Source organism: Eulemur rufifrons, chromosome 5 (assembly GCF_041146395.1).
Source record: "Eulemur rufifrons isolate Redbay chromosome 5, OSU_ERuf_1, whole genome shotgun sequence".
Taxonomy (NCBI): domain Eukaryota; kingdom Metazoa; phylum Chordata; class Mammalia; order Primates; family Lemuridae; genus Eulemur; species Eulemur rufifrons.
In genome coordinates this window covers 53,121,567-53,142,067 of record NC_090987.1, presented here as the reverse complement: position 1 = coordinate 53,142,067, position 20,501 = coordinate 53,121,567, and the positions used below count along the sequence as shown (strand labels likewise).

Genomic DNA, 20,501 nt, shown 5'->3' with positions numbered 1-20,501 from the left:
GGAGGCTGGGGCAGGAGGATTGCTTGAGCCCAGGAGTTTGAGGTTGCAGTGAGCTGTGATGACACCACTGCACTCTAGCCCTTAGTGACAGAGTGAGCCCCTGTCTCAAAAACAAAACAAAAAAATAACTTGCATCAATTCAACATTTGCAACTTTAAGAAACTCTGGACTGGTAAAACATATGTTTACATATTAATTCTAAATGTATGGTACACCATTCTTACTCATAGTAATTTAATCCTAATATATTTTACGTTTTGCTGAGCTATTTGGCTGCTTGCACTTATACTGAGTTTAAATGCACTGTATGAAACCTAGCTTGTTTTATATAAGAATAGTGAATATTTCATATGAAACATTTCTAAACCATTAATTTTTAGCTTCTCAACGTCTCATATTAACCATTTGCCAAATGAAGATAACACTACCTGCTTTCCTGTACTTAACAAGGTAAAGAAGTATTAACGCAGAAAGAATAAAATTACTCTGAATAGCTGAAGAAAAAGAAGTAAAAATAATGCACTACTTCTTTTCTGCCCAGGAAAAAAGTTAGGAAAAAAACATATTTCTGGTTATTTCAGAATAGGGTTAACACAATTATTTTAAAAAGAAAAGTCAAGTTTTCTGGTTGAGACAATGTAACGACACACTTGCCACTCCTCATTTTTATGGGCTTGTCTAAGATGCCTTCTTTAGGCCTCCTGTTCACCTTTAAAAGGAAAATACCACTACCTACTTCACAATGTTGTTGTGAGTATTAAAGGAAATAATGTATTAAAGGAAATAACATGTTAAAGTAAAATTACTGGCACATTGCTTGGTACAAAGAAGGTTCCCAGGATACTTCCCTTTACCTTTGAAGTATAATAAATCATAATTCGTTATACCACAGTGTATGTCAAAACTTAAAATACCATCAATTAACCACAGCAAAGGCTTGCCTTTACAGCCTCCACAGGAAAGCAAGTCCAAAACCATGTGTATCTAGATTGTCCACTGTGTTCTCCCAGCCCCATTCTCCACCACCCATCCAGAGCCTGGTTCTTTTCCAATGCCCCTGGCTTTGCTCTGGACTGTAACAGGGTGTTGGGGCAATAATGATGGCAGCTACCAAGTGCTAAGCCTTTAGACAATCATCATTTAACCCTAACCACAAGCCACACTACAGGGGAAACTGAAGCTCATAAAGACTAACTAACATGTCTGGGGTCTCCCAGTAGGCAAGTGGTAGAGGGATGCTGTGTACAACGGACACTAGGTGGTGAGAAAGTGGTCCTGTTGGCAACAAAAGTGTCATGATCTTGCCCTCAATGGCTTAGATAACTCTCAGAAAACAGATGGGTAAAGCTCTACTTTATTTTTGCTAAAACGAACATTTATGGATATTTGTGAATTCTGCTACTACACAAAGAAAGAGAACAGAATTTGTGACTTGTAATTGGGTACTTAATATCTAGCAGACAAGAGGTACTTAATATCTGGCATGATATTACATCAATATCTGAGTGATAATGATTATTACTCCATCTCCTAACTTTAACGATGTACCAGACAGGTATATATTTCTGATATTCAAAATCCTTATATTTTTTGCTAGACATTATGAGATACCTTTGGAAAAGTCTATGATGATTTAAAGCTGTAGTTTCAACATAAGTCCACAATCTTCATGAAGTATCAAAATCAGCACTGATCAGGGAAGAGACCAAAAAGGAGCAGCAGATGCATTTATTCTGTTCCTCTGGTGCTGTAATCCAGGCTCTATCCCAAAAGGAATTAATGACTTAAAGTATATCTTATTCTACTGGCTAAAAGAATCTTTTTTCTGGTTTTTTACAATTAAAATGGTGAAAGAAAAGAGATTTGCAGAGGTGAGCTTCCTCTGGGCACCCCAGGGCCCTATCTACCAAGTTAAGACTAGAGCAGCGGTACTCTCCATGCCCAACCCTGCCCCTCAATCAGTCAATCAATAAATAAGCTGAGAAGTATCTCCTCTCTCACTGTTTCTTCCCACTCCAGCCCTAAGGCATTCGCAAAGGCAGCTCCCTCTTCCCAGAATGCTTTACCGCAGATATCGACAGACCTAATCCCCTCACAACCTTCACATTCTTGCTCAAATATCACCTTATCAATGGAGCCTACCCTGACCAAATTCCAAGCCTGGTCACAAGCAATTCCGCTAGTCTACATCTTCTCCCAAAACCCCTCCTGCCTCCTAACACTCTACTTGACTTACTTCGTACGTTTACCGTCTGCCTCCCCTTGCTAGACAGTAAGATTTATGAAAGAACTTTTATGTATTTTGTTCACCAATCGGATTCTCAAACCCCCAGAACAGTGCCCTGCATATAGCAGGTGCTCAGTAAATATTTGTTCAATAAGTGAATTAAGATACTTTGAACCGAGAATGTTTAAACAAATCTCTTCGTTAGCTATCAAGTCAACTTTAACAAGAGGAAGCTCAGTCAGAGGGAATATTATTCAGAATCCCCTGGGGGAGCAGGGAGAGACATCCAGGCCACAATGACTCATGCTCTCCAGTTTGGGGAAAATGAATATTCAACCCAAGCTCACATTGCATTTAAGTGTCTAATTTAGTTGACAGATAGACAAATACATAGATAGGTAAATAAAGAAGAAAGAGAAATGCATTCCTGATACCATACAGAAGAAATGAAGTAATTATAGTATTAAACATGTCAACAAGAGTTAACCAGCATCAAAATAAACTGGTTTGAAACCTTACTGCCTGAGAAACCATGTGTGTAAATGGACCAACGTCCTAACCACGCTCCTGTCCCTACACACAGCTGAGAGTGCAGTGTGGGGCTGCTCCTGCCCGTCTGGAATCAAGTTCTCTCTGCCATATTCTCCCCTGTCACCCAAAGGCCAATCCTACTACACTGTTCACCCAGTGACCCAGAAACCTTTCGATAATGAAAGAAGCAGAAATATGATGAAGCAACTCTTCTTTATAAACCTATATTGTTAGAAATTCCAACGATTTCCAAGTCCTTTTATGATCAAAACAAGAGAAAGCAAGACAAAGGAAACTGACAGTAGTTACAGAGAAGATGGGAGGCCTCTGGCAAGGTGAAAATGCTTATCTTTTTCTTCATTCCTACTGCTACTACCACAAGATGATTACAGTAGGTCTATGAATGGGTCCTTCTGCTCCAGTTTCTTCCTCATTTGGTCTATCTTCTCATCTCTCTATCTATCATGGGCTCCCAGTGTCTCTGCTGTGGCTCTCAAGCTGGGGTACCTGTTCAAGCTGTACAGGGATATGTCAGAGAGCATTTAAAACAATGGATAAACATGACACAATTTTGTGGAATTAGTTTTACTCAAAGATAATGTAATGGAAGCTGTGGGAAGCCGCCCTCCATCTCAGAAATGGAGCACTCTTCCACTGGAGTGCTCCGCTGTGCTGGAGATGTCTGATGAAGGCTCATAACTTAATCCCTCCTCAGGAACTGCCCTCAGCCAAAGACAGGTGCTGTGCCAAGGTTACATCCTCCCTGGGGCAGCCCACAACCAACACTGGTCCACTGGAAGCACACAGGCCAAGCCCCGTTGCTTCAGTCGGGGACATCTCTGAAGGGCCATCCAGCTTCTGAGCTCCCTGTGGGGTCGCCTGGGGCCTCTGCTGCATTTGCATCAGAGTCCAACATTTCCTTCTATTCGAACCCCTTATAGATGTTTCTAAAAGCACTTCCCAATAAATCTCTTGCATTCAAAATTTACCCCCCTCAGAGTCTGTTTCCTGGGGGAACTCAATCTACAACAAGGAACACTTTAAAAATTATGATAACAGATACATACAGACACATCAGACAAAATTTACATGAATTTAAAAGGAAAAATTTCAAAGACAATTTGACTTGCACTGGGCTATATATCCCTCAGTGGACAGCTGTTATCACCGTCTAAAAACCCTCCCCACTCCTTCCTTTGATAAATAACCTTTTTATTGGTAAATGCTTCCCATATGGTTTGGGTAGACCTGATCCAATACGCAGTACCTCATCTCCCACTCACAAGGGTGAGAACATGACCTAGACCAGTCAGCATAGCCCATCTCCTGGCCACTGTGACCGGTTCCCAAGTGGGTATATGACTGCAAACCTTCCTCCAAGACTTTTTGACCCAATAAACAGAAAAGACTTCTGCAGGAGTTGCTGAACTGGGAGAATGTGAGACTAGGCCTGCAGATTATAGTAAGAGCTTATGCTGGGAAAGCAGGTGGTTGGGGAAGAGGCCGGAGCAGAGGCAGGGGGTAGGGAGAGAGAGCATTGGCCCTAATTACAGTGTTTGAGATTTGGATCCAGCTATGCCTAAAGCTAGTAATACCCTTAGACTTCCCAATTATGTGAGCCAATAAATTTTTCCCCTACTCTGTCTGTGCTTATTTGAGTGAGTTTCTGTCATTTGCAACTGATGGATTTAATGTCCCCATAGTCCAGAAATCGAAACTCATGCTTCTGTGCCGTTTGGGTACTTTGCTGGAATAGTATGAGAGACAGCAGCAAAATATATTCAATCCAAACTCTTCTACTTCAAAGCCAGACATTAACAGAGCCCCTTTTCCAAGTAACCTTCATTTTTACTATTCTCCAACCTATCCCTGACAAATGTCAGGATGGTCTCACCATTAAACCTTTACACATCTCTACCTTTATTTGTGCTTTGATCAAATCCCTAACTCTCTGCTACTAAGAAAAACTATTCATTCTTTAAAATGTTGAAGATAATTTAAATGAATGGTATAAGAATTTCATGTTTCTTTATTTTTCTGAACAATAGTACAAAATTTAGCAAAGATACATACAGCCCAGCTGTGTGACTTTGCGCATGTTATTTAACTCTCTAATCCTCAGTTTGATTTTCTCATTTGTAAAAGGCAGATAATAATAAATATCATTTGGATTTTGTTATTATTACACAAAATAATACAGAAGAAATACAGCCTGTAGTCCAGCTCATATTAGTTATAAGTCAATGAATATGAGGACTTGATTGTGAATGCTTTTACTACATTACTCCATCACGAAAACATTTTCTTCTTAATGAATTTCCTTTACAAAATGATACCTTCTCCCTAGCCTTTTCATGAAATCAATATCCTAACTCAGCAACAAATCAACATAAGATAGTCGAGAATCTATAAATACTATAATTGAACAAGCTTGATCAAATACATGGCTAAAAAGCTCAAGTGTTCTAGTTAGCAGCAAAAACAAATGAGTTATTTGAAAGTAAATTGTAGATCTTTCTTGTTTTAGAGACAAGCTTCTGTCACTTCTAGCTTTAGAAGCTAGAATTGTAAATGAATTTTTTTTTTCCTTGTACAAATGTAATAACAGATGCCAACCTGTGCTTGGAATATGGTGAGAAAGTTCTAATTGGGAGCACCCACACCGCAATTAACTCTTCCCATTTCTGACTTAACCCATTCTCAGGCTAGCAATTAGAATTGCTCTGTGCCCACATTTTCAGTTCCTGGTATCTTAAAAAACAAATAAATAAAATCTAGTCTGTGAATCACAAGTATGTCAAATGCTCAGAGAATAACTTTAATTCATTTAGGTAGGCTCACATCAGCTCACATATAAGTTCCGCTTTTCTGATTAAATTGCTCTTATTCATAAATATATTCATGTATTAAAATAATGTTTTTATAACAGTATTTTAATGATCATCATTTTCCTCCATATTGTTAACCATTTAAAACTTATGAATATGTGTCATTTTCCCTATGCCATGGGTACATGTTTTCAGTTAGAAACTTTTAAATGTCCTATAATAAGGAATATATTTCAATAATTCCTTGAACAAGTCTTTCTTTTAACTCAGTAAAAATATGTTAATGTACTTTCAAAGAAATTACAAAAAAACCAGCAGGGAGTTACAGCAGTTGTTCTAATTACTGGAAATCTCCCATGCATATTAAAATTAATGGTTAATTACTAAAGAATATGATTTATGTCTTCAACAAGCTTTATGGCAGTTTCTTAAAGATGAAACATGCTTCTCCCTCCTGAAGGGTGGCCAGATAACAACTATAACAATTATGAAAAAAAGTCAAGAGCATTTTACTTGCTAAAAATATATAAAATGTTAAGATAAACCATAAATTGATATTCTATACTGCTTAATTTGAATTTATATATTTCACTACAGAAATTTAGATATACTATAGATAAAGTCAACAAAACAAAAAAGATTCATTTCTAAGTTCTAGGAGAGAAATATCATCTCTTCATTCTTGGAGTATTTTTATACACACACGCACACACATACATGCACGCTGAGTGTTTAATGAACATCTCTGTCCCACACAGGTGGACTGACAGTATCTCCCTAAACACAACTGCCCTTTTTGTTTTTATACTTATCAATTCTTCACATCTATAGAAATGCAGTGATCATGATAAAATAATTAAAATACCACAGAGAATATTTATGAATTACACCACAAGGAGTTATTTTCCTAATAAATAAAAATTAATAAGAAAAGACCAATAGCCCATTAGAAAGATGGGCAAAGGATATGAACAGGCAATTGAGAAATACAAATGGTTCTTAAACATATGAAAAGGTAACCAATCTCATTCATAATAAGAAAAATGCAAATTAAAACTATACGATACTAATTTTCATTTATCACTATGAAAACATACTGTGAAGGTGTAGGAAAACAGACATTCTTATACGCTGCTAAGGATAGTATCAATTAGTAAAGCTCTATGAAAGACAGTTTTGTAATATCTTATGAAAATTATTAGTGCACACTTCCTTTGATACACCAATTCTAGGAATTTGTCCTATAGTTATGATTACACTCAAGAAAAATAGGTTAAAAATTATGTACTGCACTACCATTTGTAACAGCAAAAGATTAGAAATTACTTAACACATCGACTGCCACATTAAAAAATTTTTTTCCCTGGGGCCATGGTGTTTTATTATGAAAATAGAATAAAAAGTTCAAAAACAAAATGATCCTTTCTAATTTAATAAAAAATTTGTAATTTTTTATTGCTTTCTGTACGTGAGTTATATGCTCCTTGAAAAATAGTTCTTGGTTGGGCGCGGTGGCTCACGCCTGTAATCCTAGCATTCTGGGAGGCCGAGGCAGGCGGATTGTTTGAGCTCCGGAGTTCAAGACCAGCCTGAGCAAGAGCGAGACCTCATCTCTACTAAAAATAGAAAGAAATTATCTGGACAACTAAAAATATATATTAAAAAAAAATTAGCTGGGCATGGTGGTACATGCCTGTCGTCCCAGCTACTCGGGAGGCTGAGGCAGGAGGATCGCTTGAGCCCAGGAGTTTGAGGTTGCTGTGAGCTAGGCTGACACCATGGCACTCTAGCCCGGGCAGAGCGAAGACTCTGTCTCAAAAAAAAAAAAAAAAAAAGAAAAAGAAAAATAGTTCTCTCAGCTCCCAAGATGAAGAGACCTGTCAGTTACATATGTTTCATAAGGCCCAGGGCTCAAAACTAGCGTGAGTTAAATACAACTCACATGGCAGTTAATGTGTTAATAGCTGTCCATAGAGGACTGATTAAATTAATTGCAGTAAATCTACACAAAAGAATCTTATGAAGACCTACAGATGTAAAAACTATGTACTGATATGAAATGATCTCCGAGATATATTATTAAATGAAAAAAGTTAAGTTCAAAACAGTGTAAAAAAGAAAGAAAAAAATCGATATCTGTTATGCACACAATCTCTCTGTAAGGATAAGGAATAAATTAATAATACTTGCTGCCAGTATGGAGATATGATGTGGCCAGGAGACAGAAGTAGAAGGTACAATTTACCATAATAAAGACTAAATACTTTTATATCTCCTGGATTTTGAACCATGTGAATTTTTTAATTTGTTAAAAATAAATCAACTAAATTTTAAAAGTTACAGGACCTGAAAGGTGGCAGAGTTCTTGCATGACATTTTAGGTAGAATGTTCTTGTGAAACATTTTAACAGGGAGAGTATGATAAAAGCAAAGACACCGAAGGCAAAGAGCATTACTGACGGGTCCAGTGCTCAGCAGATACCAACATGCACAATAAAAATTACAAATCAAATAGAAAAAAAAGACAGGCAGAGACAAGGATACTGAAAGTTACAAATGATGAATGATCTAATTAAAATGAACAAATGGCAGCCTTACAAACAGGCATCTGGTGGTGGATTCTTTCTGTCAAAAAGTGATATGTTCACCACTTGGAGGAATATAAATCCATTTTAGGTCTTGGGATAAATTCCAGCCAACATAAATGCCACTATTTTATTACTGGAGGTTGTTGGCATGAGATGAGGGATAGGCAAGGAATATGAGAAAGCTGCTTAAAATATACTTCAATATGTGAATGAGACAGATGTCATGTGGCTTTATCTCTGCAAGTTTATCAAAGCAGAAAATAGGCTGAAGTTATGTTAACTAGGTGTCCTAGTTAACAAGCAATTGGCACTACGACACAGGTGGATTTGGCTATTGGCTTGACAAGAGATGGTGGGCAAGAAAATGTTACATTTGATTTTTTTCAACCAATTTGCAGATTATAAAATGTGGCTATAAGATTAAAAAACAGAGAAAAACTATTTTATAATAGCCTAGTCAATTTCAAAACCATTATATTTTTCTCCTAGCAACAGAAGATACTTCATATATACATATATAATATTCTATTTTAAGTAAAATATTCTTAGTTCAAGATAAACTGAACTCAGGCATGGTAGGTGGCTCATTCTTTCAATCCCAGCACTTTGGGAGGCTGCGGTGGGATGATCACTTGAGGCAAGGAGTTTGAGACCAGCCTGAGCAACATAGCAAGACCTCATCTCTACAAAAAATTTTTAAAAAATTGGCTGGGCATGGCGGTACCAACCTGTGGTCCCAGCCACTCAGGAGGCTGAGGCAGGAGGACTGCTTGAGCTTACTGAGGTTGCAGTAAGCTATGATAGATAAACAAACAAACAAATGAAAAATTTCATCATGAAGTTATTATTTCTTTTTTTTTTTTTTTTTTTTTGAGACAGAGTCTCACTCTGTTGCCCGGGCTAGAGTGAGTGCCGTGGCGTCAGGCTAGCTCACAGCAACCTCAAACTCCTGGGCTCAAGCGATCCTCCTGCCTCAGCCTCCCGAGTAGCTGGGACTACAGGCATGCACCACCATGCCCAGCTAATTTTTCGTATATATATATTTTAGTTGTCCATATAATTTCTTTCTATTTTTAGTAGAGACAGGGTCTCACTCTTGCTCAGGCTGGTCTCGAACTCCTGACCTCGAGCGATCCACCCGCCTCAGCCTCCCAGAGTGCTAGGATTACAGGCGTGAGCCACCGCGCCCGGCCTGAAGTTATTATTTCTTGCATGAGACTATATGTACAGGCATACTTCATTTTATTGGGATTTGCTTTATTGCATATTCCAAGTATTACGTTTTTTACAAACTGAAGGTTTGTGCCAACCCTGTGTCAAGCAAGTCTACTGGTGCCATTTCTTCAGTAGCATGTGTTCACTTCATGTTTCTCTGCAACATTTTGTGTAATCCTCACAATATTTCAGGCTTTTTCATTATTATTACATCTGTTATGGAGATCTGTGATCAGTGATCTTTGATGTTACTACTGTAATTGTTTTAGGGCGCCATGAACAGTAACACAACAAACTGAATCCATAGTGTTATGTGTCCTGACTGTTCCACCAACTGGCTGTTCTCCAGTCTCTCTCCTGCTCCTCAGACCTCCCTATTCTCTGAGACACAACAGTATTGAAATTAGGCCAGTCAATAACCCTACAATGGCCTCTAAGTGTTCAAGTGAAAGGAAGAGGTACACATCTCTCACTTTAAGCATACTGAAGATGACATGTCAAAAGCCCAGACAGGCCAAAAGCCAGGCCTCTTCCACCAGTTGTGAATATAGAGGAAAAGTTCTTTAAGTAAATTAAAAGTGCTACTCCAGGGAACACACAAATGATAAAAAGTAAAACAGCCTTATTGTTGATACAGAGAGCTAGTTGGTCTAGCTAGAAAATAAAACCTGCCAGAACATTCCCTTAAGCCAAAGCCTAATCCAGAGCAAGGTCTTAACTCTCTCCAATTCTATGAAGGCTGAGAGAGGTGAGGAAGCTGCAGAAGAAAAGTTTGATACAGCGGAGGTTGGTTCATGAAGTTTAAGGGAAAACGTCATCTCCATAACATAAAAGGGTAAGGTGAAGAAGCAAGTGCTGATGGAGAAGCTGCTACAGGTTATCCAGAAGATCTAGCTAAGATCATTGATGAAGCTGCCTACACTAAAACAACAGATTTTCAATGTAGACTAAACAGCCTTCTCTTGAAAGAAGATGGTGCCATGTAAGGCTTTCCCAGCTAGAGAAGAGAAGTCACTGCCTAGCTTCAAAGCTTCACAAGGAAGGCTCCATTGCACTCTAGCCTGTGCAAGAGAATGAGACCCCATCTCAAAAAACAACAACAACAAAAAAAAAAAGACAAGGTGATTCTCCTGTTAGGGGCCAATGCAGCTGGTGACTTACTTTAAGTTGAAGCCAATGCTCATTTACCATTCCAAAAATCTTAGGGTCCTTAAGAATTATGCTAAATCAACTCTGACCATGCTCTATCAATAGAACAACAAAGCCTGGATGATAGCACATCTATTTATAACATGGTTTACTAAATATTTTAAGGCCACTATTGAGACCTACTGTTAAAAAAAAAGATTCCTTTCAAAATATTCCTGCTCATAAACAATGCACCTGGTCACCCAACAGCTCTCATGGCGATGTCCAAGGATGTCTATGCCTGCTAACACAACATCCATTTCTACAGCCTATGGACCAAGGAGTAATTTTGACTTTCAAGTCTTATTTCAGAAAAACATTTTGTAAGGCTATAGCTGCCACAGATAGTGATTCCTCTGATGGATTTGGGCAAAGTAAATTGAAAACCTTCTGGAAAGGATTCACCATTCTAGATGCCATTAAGAACACTGGTGACAGCCTGAGCAAGAGCTGAGACCCCGTCTCTACTAAAAAACAGAAAGAAATTAGCTGGACAACTAAAACTATATACAAAAAATTAGCCAGGCATGGTGGTGCATGCCTGTAGTCCCAGCTACTTGAGAGGCTGAGGCAGGAGAATTGCTTGAGCCCAGGAGTTTGAGGTTGCTATGAGCTAGACTGACATCACAGCACTCTAGCCCAGGTGACAGAGTGAGACTCTGTCTCAAAAACAAAAACAAAAAAAAAAAAAAAAAAACCACTGGTGATTCATGGGAGGAGGTACACATATCAATATTAACAGGGTTAATGAGGTTGATTCCAACCCTTATGGATGACTTTGAGAGGTTCAAAATTTCAGTGGATAAAGTAATTGCAGATGTAGTGGAAACAGCAAGACAACTAGAAGGAGAGCCTGAAAACACGAATTGCTGCAATATCATGATCAAACTTGAACGGATGAGGAGTTCCTTCTTATGGATAAGGAAAGTGGTTTCTTGAGATGGAATCTACTGGTGCAGATGCTGTGAACATTGCCGAAATGACAACAAAAGATTCAGAAAATTACATAAACTTAGTTATAAAGCAATGGCAGGGTTTGAGAGGACTGACTTCAATTTTGAAAAAAGTTCTACTGTGGGTAAAATGCCATCAAACCGCATTGCATGCTACAGAGAAATCTTTCAAAAATGGAAAAGTCAATCAACACAGCAAACTTCATTGTCTTATTTTAAGAAATTGCCATAGGCACCCCAACCTTTAGCAACCACCACCCTGATCAGTCAGCAGGTATCAACACTGAGGTAAGACCCCTTTATCAGCAAAAAGATAGGACTTGCTGAAGGCTCAGATGATTATATTTTTTAGCAATAAAATATTTTAAAATTAAAGTATGTATATTGTTTTTCTTTTTTTTTTAAGATATAATGCTGTTGCACACTTACTAGACTACAGTATAAGTAAACATAACTTTTATATGCACTGGGAAACCAAAAAATTTGTGTGACTTGCTTTATTGTAATATCTGTGTTTTTGCAGTGGTCTGGAAAAAAATCCCACAAAATCTCCAATGTATGCCTGTAAATCACTTAATAAAGTTTCTCAGTATTATTGTTACCATATAGTGCAAAATATACTCATATGATATTTTGAAAAATTCATAGTGAGCCATGCTTATTTCCAATTCATCTTGTTACTCCATAATTGTAATATCTGGTCAAATATTAGCAGCTAAGACAAAATTAGCTCTAATCTGGGCATCTAGAAGTCATCCTCCCATCCTAGGATTTTATTAAATTTAGGGTAAGATTTAACCGTTCAGAAGAATTTGACCAATGAAATTTCAAACAAAGTCGCATATAAGTGGCAATCATTTAAACATTTAGAAAATCACATTGGCATAATGCTTTTATGCTTTTTTTTTTTTTTCCAAATAAGACATAGTCTTGCTCTGTCACCCAGGCTAGAGTGCAGTGGTGGGATCACAGCTCACGGCAACCTCAAACTCCCAGGCTCAAACAATTTTCCCACCTCAGCCACCTGAGCAGCTGGGACCTCAGGGACAAACCACCACCCCTGGTTAATTTTTTTATTTTTTATAAAGATGGGATGTCACCATGTTGCCCAGGCTGGTCTTGAGTTCCTGGCCTCAAGTGATCTTCCAACCTGGGCCTTCCAAAGTTCTGAGATTACAGATGTGAGCCACTGCTTGCAGCTATAATGCTACTTTTAAACAGCTGCAGCTATTTGTATTGGTAGATGATGGAAAAAAAATGTTTCCTTCCCTAGGACAACTTTTGAAATGAAATGAAAGACCAAAAATTCAATTTACTTCTTTAGTATAACAGATTGGAAGTGCAAAGATGAATAATTCAACATTAAATTTTTCATAGTAAAATTGTTATAAGCTAATTTGTACTTTTGTAACTTAATTTAAAACCAAGATAGTTAAATTAATGCTTTAACAATGCATACCCTTATAAATGTGCTTTCTTAAAATTCAACCTGAATTATGCACAATTATACATGAAAATAATAGCAAAGGTTAATATTAAAATTTTAAAAATCAAGATAAAAATTGCTTACTGTAATACTAATTAGGGAGAAATAGGAATTAAAATGTATAAGGATAAGAAGTTACAGAAAAAAAATGAAAAAAATCACTTGTAGTGTGGACTTGATTTAAAAAATCAGGATAAAAATTGATACTAATTAGGGAGAAATATGAGAATCAAGGGAGAACTAGGAATCAAAATGTATAAGGATAAGAAGATACAGAAAAAATGAAAAAAATCACTTGTAGTGTGGAGTTTTAAAAAAATATTTAACATAACACTGTTATCATTTCATTTAAGAAAATTATAGTAAAGAAGTTCATGTCAAGTACTTATGGGAGCTTACATTGGGGAGAAAATAATAAATGAACCTAATTAATAATTCAAATAAAATCCTGTATATATTTATTTTTATTTTATTTTATTTTTTTTTGAGACAGACTCTCATTCTGTTGCCCAGGCTAGAGTGCCTGGCGTCAGTCTAGCTCACAGCAACCTCAGGCTCCTGGGCTCAAGCAATCCTATTGTCTCAGCCTCCCGAGTAGCTGGGACTACAGGCATGCGCCACCATGCCTGGCTAATTGATTTTTTTTCCTATATTTTTTTGGTTGTCCAGCTAATTTCTTTCTATTTTTAGTAGAGACTCTTGCTCAGGCTGGTCTCGAACTCCTGAACCCGAGAGATCCTCCCGCCTTGGCCTCCCAGAATGCTAGGATTACAGGCGTGAGCCACCGTGCCCGGCCCTGTATATATTTTTAAAAAATAAAGGTACCTAATCAGAAATGATTAAAATTCCATCAGCTTCATAAAGTTGTTTACTCATTTTACTTCACCTTCTTTTCTCTGGAAAAGGCAAAGTCAACTGAACCCAGATAAGAACAAGGATTTTACAAACGCTCAACAGTTATAACTTTCAAATAAAAAATAGTAAGAAATAGGTACACAGTCAAATAATAGAAATATATATATATATCTTAATGAGAAAATTTAGAATCAAAAGTTGGATATGACTTATTCTTTAGTGGATGCTTCTATTAGGAAATCATACAACTTATGGGTCATGAAAAAATTTTAAAATTATAAGCTTATCTCAGATGAAGCAAGTGTTATTGTTTAAAATAATTCCTACCATCTATACACTAGACAAAATAAGGGCTCCTGGTTCCAGAAACCTTTTTTCAGCTCACCACTTAACTAAGATATGTCCTCACTTATTGTGAAATAGTCTATGGCCCAATGCTAGGATGCTGGTGGAGGGCTTTGCTGTTCGCTTCTTTTGTAAATACTTGTTCATTAATGTTCTGTTCTCTAAGAGGTTAAAGTCATCTAATGGCAAACAAGTGTGGACACCATGACTAACAACTGTCAAGGAGAGAAAGTGGAACAAGAAGGTAAAAGAAGAGAAGGGAAGGTAAGTGATGATGTAGAAGCTACTACTATTCCAGGGTCTTTTCATAAAATTTATGTGATTAAGAATTACGGGTCAAAGGATTAAAAGACCTGAATTCAATTCTGGTTTTTCATCCAACTTGCTGTGGAATCTTAAAGAAGAAATCAGGAAAGAAAACAGAGAAAAATGGAAGCAATAATTGATTTTCTCTTCTTCCTGACCACACAGATGTGACTGGCTTCCTGTCCTGTCTCTCAAGCATGGCCTTCTCTCCATGTCAGGTTTCTTAGCCCTGGTTCTATATATACTTTCCAAATCCTGACTTAATGCTGAAAGCTGGAACTTGCTTCCTTGTCCACACTAGCCTCTTCTGGGTCAAAATCTCCTGCTAGTCACAGGTTTGTCAAGATTTCTGCTTTAAAGCAAAACTATTTTAAAACAAAGAAGTTCCATTTCTAGAAGACTGAGAACTAAAGGCTAACTGTAGCATAATTGAATTATTCTCCATCTCTTCATAAATACCATGAGAAAGAAAACCTTCCCTGGGATATAAGTTCATTTTCTCTGCCACAATGTCTTGCTCATTAGGGGGGGGTTACAGGGATCCTTGAAAGCAATAAGCCTTAGAGATCTTCATATGCTCAGAAACTAACTACCCAAAACACAGCAGTGCTCAGTAATATATGCTAAACAAATAAACAAAAGCAGTACAGCAGTCTAGGGTCAGAATATTGAAGATGGACCCACACGTAGATTTGTTTGATGCCAGAAGAAAGCCATTCAGCCCACAAGCAGTCACAAAACTATAGACTCCGCAGGTCAATCCTCCCATCAGATACTTGAACAGTATCCCTGTATAGCATCCTCCCTGGGGACGTACCTCTTGAGACAGTGGTTCTACTGTTGGACAAGCCTACTTCTTTTTTCCCTACTATCTTCCCATCCACCTTCTCCCTTGCTTTTCTTGTCTCCTAGCCTGTAGGTGTGCTGCTTCCTGTGCCTGAAATGCATTTCTACCCACCATTTTTGCCTCGGCATTTGGGACTTGGCTTCAAAGTTACTTCTGGGAAGGTGAGTATGGGCCCCCAGGTCTGAGTCAGATGTTCTTCTTAGGTGCTTCCACAGCACTCTAAAGTTCAATTGCCAGGGCCCTTCTCACACTGGGCTGCATGGCCTGCTCCTAGGCTATCATTCCTACTCTCTAGAAGTTCTGTGAGGACAGGGATCATGTTTGTCTTGCTCATCATTATACTGCCAATGAAAACAGAAATCATAATAGCACTTAACACATGTGCTTGTTGTGAAGACTAAATGAATGAATGCACATAAAAGTCTCAGAACAGTATCTAGCATAGAATAAGTATGGAATAAATGTTAGCATTATTAATCATAGTAGCACTGGTCCTATTGGAGAAAAATAACTGTTGCATGAATAAAATAATTTTGCCAATTGATCCTAGCTCTTCTGAAATCTACCATCTCTTTATTCACTAGCATTTGCAATATCTAATATGGCTATTCTTATCTTTACCAAAATCCCAAGTCCCTTCACTGTCCTCCTACATTGAGGTTTATAGACATCTCCTCCACATCTTGATCACCTATCTCAAGATCCATTTTTGTTGTTTGCTAATATTCTAAACAATTAAAAAGTAGGGCTAATCCTAATTCCTTCTAGCAACACAGTCAGCGAATTTATTAGTTTGTTAAACTGTGCTTCAGTTTTCCTATCTATACAGATAGGAGGTGAAGGGTAATACTACCTAATTGACAGTAATATTACAAGAATTAAAATGCTAACATAAGAATGAGAGGTACTCAGGGGTCATAAGGATAGGTCTTTCAGTGAAAAAATAGATTGTATATGAACAGGGAAATAAAACTAGGGAGGTTTGTCATGGCCCAGGCAACAGATGCCCAACCACTGCATGTGGCAAGGCAGACGCAGTGCGAACACGAAGGAGGCTCTGCATTCTCAAGATGATCCAAGAGCAACAGGGGACCAAGATGCAAGATAGATGGTGAGAAACTGGATCTACAATAGCTGAACCACAGATTCTTTAATTCAGTCAACATGGGTCAAACTTTACAGAGTCCCCGTTACACTGGGATATAACAGTGAATTAGGGAAAAAAGGCCTCTGCCCTCAATGAGATTATATTGTAGTTGCAGACATCAATGAATAAGAGACCAACAAAACAACTATAAACTATGATGGCTGCTAGACAGGAAATAACAAGGTAGTGTGATTTTTTTAAAAAAGGCAGTGAGTGCTAAATATGTAAAGGTGTCTAGGAGTGATCTGAGGAGATGTCCTTTAGCTGAGGCATGAAGGATGTGAGTGAAAAATCATAACTGGTCAATGAAGACAAAATTTATAAGAGGAGTTTAATATGTTAACAAGAAACTAATTAAGCACCAAAGGTGCAGCCACACTTGAGAAGAGAGTAAAGATCATTATAATCAGATAATCAGAAATGCCAATCCACACCTGTAGAGCTTACTGCTGAAGAACTCTAAGATGGCTTAACTATATTAGACATCTTAACTCTCAAAGAACAAAATGTTTGATATATTCTACCTTAGTTTGGGTGATGTTTATGTATATAATGAAAGAAAGTGCAAAGGAAGAGAAAATTGTCATCACTTTGAGTACATAATCCCCTAGAAAACAGAAATTATAATGTTAGAAATCTATTTTACATGCCTTATAAAGTTCTTGCTGCAGTAATATGAATATATGTTTAATAATGTGCAATTATTTTCACTGTTCATTCATTCATGATTAATATTATTGTATTAGGAATTTCTTTTCTATAGGAATTTTCTATCACTAGACTGCAAAAATAAAAAATTTTATTTTTATTCTATAATGACATCAATATGGTAGTATTGAGTGTTATAGTCAGTTCACCAATTTACAAAAGTTAAATCTGTTTTTAAAAGGTCTATAAGCATCTTCAAATTTGATTAATATTAATATATCTATAACATTGAATTTCTTTCCTATAAAATAAAATAGTATATAATAATTTGATAGCAAATTTTGCTGGGCATACACATAAGTGTTTATCTGTACACATTTTGCCTACATAAGACTGATACAAAAATAAAGAAGAGCTTGTTGAGTGAATAGAACAAAGATTTACTCACACAAATCGTATTTTCTGTATAGAATTTTATGACTAGAAGGAAGCTTAACATTTCTAATTGCTCCTCCCCCATTTTTAAAGATGAGTAAACAGAAGTCTAGCAAAGGCTACTGGACTTAAAGAGGTCACATGAATAATGAGTGGTAGAACATGATTCACCAACAATAAAGGGGCTTTTAAAAAACGATCAGTGTTAATATAAATATTTTAAATTATAAAATAAATGGAAAAATGAGTTATTTGTTTTAAAAAAAGAATTCTTTAAAAAGATTCTTTTAAAAGTCTTCTTCTATTATGCATCAAGTTTTTTTTCTCCTATAATAAATATAGTTATACCTCTACTATGAAACAATGTATTTACTGGAGAATTTGGCAAGTATACTGCACACTCTCAACATGGAGGCAATGATGGTTACAGCATGCTAGGAACATACCAGAATAAAGTCAACTGACTTTCTAGTCTTAAAACTATTTTGTCTCAGTCTTTGACATTTCTATGATACTCCATCTTTTCCCATTTCACATCTCCCTCCTATTTCATAACCTAAACTTAACATGGTACCCTCCCTTCCCCTATCCTGTCTGTGTATATATGCAGATCCCTCCCCCTCTGAAGTATGCACACATACATTCTCTCATTAACCCTCTTCTCCCCCAAAGCCAAATTTTATTCTTTCTGGTTCACACATTCTTCTTTCTAATCCTGTTCAGAAGCCTACATCAAAGTATCCATCTACAATTTCTTTAGGAACTCTCTTCAATTTCCAACATAGCAACATTCTTTCTCCCTTTCTCTCTCTCTCTCTCTCTCTCTCTCTCTCTAAAGAGATAGGCTCTCCTTTATGTCATCCGGGCAGTGGTACGATCATAGCTCACTGTAACCTCAAATTCCTGGGCTACTCCCTCCTGAGTAGCTGGGACCATAGGCCTGCACCACCACACCAGCTAATTTTTAAATTTTTGGTAAAGATGGGGTCTCACTATGTTGCCCAGCCCGGTCTTGAACTCCTGGCTTTAAGCAATCCTCCCAACTCGGCCTCCCAAAGTGCTGGGATTGTGGGCGAGCCACTGTGCCTGGCTATATGTGACATTCTTATGGGAAAACAGCAGTAACAGGTTGGAACACCTTTGCTAGATCAAAGGTTGTGATGAGGGTGGAAATGCTGGTATCAGCAGTGCTGAGAATTAACTTTTGTGTGAACCTCTAATCTCTCTAAGCCTTAGCTTACTGATTTGCAACGTAAGAGATATAGGCTTGTTATGAGGATTAAACAGTATAAACAAGATAAGACACTTTGGGAGCAGTACGAATATAATATAGGAAACTAGTAGGGGTTAAAGTTTTTAGAAGTGATAAATAATTTTATGTAACAATAACAAAACTAGGGAATGATGATCAAAAAATTACCTAGATAGCTTAAAGGATACAACCATTAATACAATTACTTTTTCTCCAATAAAAATTTTACATTTGAAGCTGCCCACTCTCCACAGCACAAGCTCACTAGCCTTGCCTGCAACTGGGTCCTGGCCTGTGGTGGTACTGCTGGCCCCGGGCAGGCTGGTTCCTCTTTCATACAACCTGATGCACTCAACAGATTGCTCAGACAGTCCCTCCAGCTACACTTACACACAAGGCTATCAAATTGCTTAGAAGACATAGTAATGTCTGTGCTGAAGAGACAAAGTAACAGCAGGCCTACCCAAGTCTTCTTTATCATTCAGAGGAAAACCTTAAAGGATCTCACTCATTATTTAAGAAGAAAATCATCATCAAGTAAAGAGATTAGAACAAAAACAAATTTGCTTTCTAAATAAACAGATGATCAACCAGGCACTGTGTTTTATAAAATAGTCAGATTCAGTAAATGTAATTACCACTTATAGAACTATAACACTTGAAAACAGACTGTAGATTTTATATTTTAGTAAGCTGCCAATTTAGCATAAGAAATTTAATATAATTACTTTTGGATTATTAAATCAGAAACATTATCAGCAACTGAGCTCCAATGTTGACACTAAGATTCTATTCTAATTTACATACACAAATGCATACATGTATACAGAGATATAAGGTAGTATGAAAAATCACTGATAATCCAATTTTTTATTTTGTTGAATCAGAGGCTAATATTTTGAAAATTCTACTTTGTACATGCTGATTCATAGGTATAAAAACTGTTTCTTAAGATGTATAAACTATTTTGAAATCTTTAGGAAAATGTCAAATTAATATACAATATTTTATTAGTAGTGTGAATTTAGTACTCTTAAGAAAACGTTAAAACTACTAACATACATATATGAACTAACATGTGAAAATATTCTAGCTTTCAAAAAAGCCTCATACATTGCAGAGGAAAAGGAAACCTATTTGAACCCTGTAAGACTTCATTCCTGAAACTTTAGTATTGACAGGCAGTTTATCTAGCATAAGTCTGTAACTAAATGGTATAGAATGTTCTTAAGTGTCAGGATTTCCACATACTTCACTGCTTGCCTTATCAGGACTCCCTATTAAATGAATGTTTATGTGTAAATTTAAGGAATACAAGAGTACATGAGGCTCTCCTCGACACCTTCCATAAAAGTTCTCATATTTACTAGAATATAGAAATACATAATACAGAAATATTTTGGCCAAAATGTTTCAAATATCCAGAGATGTTTTAAGAACTCACTTCTTTTCAACCAGAAGAAAATCCTTGAAGTTCTGGGAAAGCACAGAAATATATAATTTATTTCAGTTCAACAAACATTTCTAGAGTTTCCTATATGCCCCATACTACATTAAGAGTCACTAAAATAAAGATGGCTTAAAACAGTCATTTATCTCAAGAAGCACTTGGTCTGATCGCATAAACAGGATTACAAAGATGTCAGCAAA

At 36.9% G+C, this 20,501-nt stretch overlaps 1 protein-coding gene across 3 annotated transcripts in view; it reads right to left on the bottom strand.

Annotated features, from left to right (window-relative positions):
• SPIRE1 (spire type actin nucleation factor 1) overlaps positions 1-20,501 on the bottom strand; it is a 184,907-nt gene that overhangs the window by 73,755 nt on the left and 90,651 nt on the right. The gene's annotated exons all lie outside the window — the stretch shown is intronic.